The sequence below is a fragment of the Pituophis catenifer genome, unplaced genomic scaffold (genome assembly GCF_029215685.1).
Source record: "Pituophis catenifer annectens isolate HBS135680 unplaced genomic scaffold, rPitCat1.0.hap2 SCAF_396, whole genome shotgun sequence".
Classification (NCBI taxonomy): Eukaryota; Metazoa; Chordata; class Lepidosauria; order Squamata; family Colubridae; genus Pituophis; species Pituophis catenifer.
This window is the reverse complement of record NW_027257276.1, coordinates 12,501-15,000: the sequence shown is the minus strand read 5'-3', so window position 1 is coordinate 15,000 and position 2,500 is coordinate 12,501.

Below are 2,500 nucleotides of genomic sequence, written 5' to 3'. Positions count from 1 at the left end.
TTGACTAGAAATGGACTGGATTCGGCCATTCGGCAAGAGGAAGGAAAATATGGAATAAATGAGGGAAGTTAAGATGAGAAATGAAAGGCCTACGAGAGGTTCCTCTGGGAAAACTACACCCAAAACTTTGGAGGAAGGAAGATGGCAGAAATTGTAACAAACTTTTCACTTGAAGTCAAGCTTTTCACGTCAAACCAGCTCTTTCAATCAACCCCTCGCAGCCATCCTGGCAGGGAAGCAGAAAACGGAAACACTCCGGTCCGGCCGAGGCCCGGGTAAACCGGTCCCGCCCGAGCGTCCCGGTAGACCGGGACGGCTGCCCGTCACGGACACCCCAGGGCCCCGGCGCGGGCACCGAGGCGACGGCGGAGGTCCCCGACCGAGGCCCGGGGCCCCCGCGCCGGGATCCCGTACATCCATCAAGGCGGGGAAACAGAAACACTCTAGGCCGGCCGAGGCCCGGGTAAACCGGACCCGCCCAAGGCCGTCCCGGTAGACCGGGACGACTGCCCGGCGCGGACACCCCCGGGGGCCGGCGTGGGCACCGAGGGGACGGCGGAGGTCCCCGACCGAGGCCCGCGGCGCCGGAGCCGGGATCCCGTGCATCCATCGTGGCGGGGGAAACAGAAAGGCTGATCCGGCCGGGGCCCCGGTAGACCGGGAAGACTGCCCGGCGCGGACACCCCCGGGGTCCGGCGTGGGCACCGAGGCGAAGGCGGAGGTCCCCGACCGAGGCCCGCGGCGCCGGAGCCGGGATCCCGTGCATCCATCGTGGCGGGGGAAACAGAAAGGCTGATCCGGCCGGGGCCCCGGTAGACCGGGACGACTGCCCGTCGCGGGCACCCCCGGGGTCCGGCGGGGGCACCGAGGCGACGGCGGAGGTCCCCGACCGAGGCCCGCGGACCCGGAGCCGGGATCCCGTGCATCCATCGTGGCGGGGGAAACAGAAAGGCTGATCCGGCCGGGGCCCCGGTAGACCGGGAAGACTGCCCGGCGCGGACACCCCCGGGGTCCGGCGTGGGCACCGAGGCGAAGGCGGAGGTCCCCGACCGAGGCCCGCGGCGCCGGAGCCGGGATCCCGTGCATCCATCGTGGCGGGGGAAACAGAAAGGCTGATCCGGCCGGGGCCCCGGTAGACCGGGACGACTGCCCGTCGCGGGCACCCCCGGGGTCCGGCGGGGGCACCGAGGCGACGGCGGAGGTCCCCGACCGAGGCCCGCGGCGCCGGAGCCGGGATCCCGTGCATCCATCGTGGCGGGGGAAACAGAAAGGCTGATCCGGCCGGGGCCCCGGTAGACCGGGACGACTGCCCGTCGCGGGCACCCCCGGGGTCCGGCGGGGGCGCCGAGGCGACGGCGGAGGTCCCCGACCGAGGCCCGCGGACCCGGAGCCGGGATCCCGTGCATCCATCGTGGCGGGGGAAACAGAAAGGCTGATCCGGCCGGGGCCCCGGTAGACCGGGAAGACTGCCCGGCGCGGACACCCCCGGGGTCCGGCGTGGGCACCGAGGCGAAGGCGGAGGTCCCCGACCGAGGCCCGCGGCGCCGGAGCCGGGATCCCGTGCATCCATCGTGGCGGGGGAAACAGAAAGGCTGATCCGGCCGGGGCCCCGGTAGACCGGGACGACTGCCCGTCGCGGGCACCCCCGGGGTCCGGCGGGGGCACCGAGGCGACGGCGGAGGTCCCCGACCGAGGCCCGCGGACCCGGAGCCGGGATCCCGTGCATCCATCGTGGCGGGGGAAACAGAAAGGCTGATCCGGCCGGGGCCCCGGTAAGCCGGACCCGCCCGAGGCCGTCCCGGTAGACCCGGCCCTCTCCCCGTCTCGGGCACCCCCGGGGTCCGGCGTGGGCACCGAGGCGACGGCGGAGGTCCCCGACCGAGGCCCGCGGACCCGGAGCCGGGATCCCGTGCATCCATCAAGGCGGGGAAACAGAAACACTCTAGGCCGGCCGAGGCCCGGGTAAACCGGACCCGCCCAAGGCCGTCCCGGTAGACCGGGACGACTGCCCGGCGCGGACACCCCCGGGGGCCGGCGTGGGCACCGAGGGGACGGCGGAGGTCCCCGACCGAGGCCCGCGGCGCCGGAGCCGGGATCCCGTGCATCCATCGTGGCGGGGGAAACAGAAAGGCTGATCCGGCCGGGGCCCCGGTAGACCGGGAAGACTGCCCGGCGCGGACACCCCCGGGGTCCGGCGTGGGCACCGAGGCGAAGGCGGAGGTCCCCGACCGAGGCCCGCGGCGCCGGAGCCGGGATCCCGTGCATCCATCGTGGCGGGGGAAACAGAAAGGCTGATCCGGCCGGGGCCCCGGTAGACCGGGACGACTGCCCGTCGCGGGCACCCCCGGGGTCCGGCGGGGGCACCGAGGCGACGGCGGAGGTCCCCGACCGAGGCCCGCGGACCCGGAGCCGGGATCCCGTGCATCCATCGTGGCGGGGGAAACAGAAAGGCTGATCCGGCCGGGGCCCCGGTAAGCCGGACCCGCCCGAGGCCGTCCCG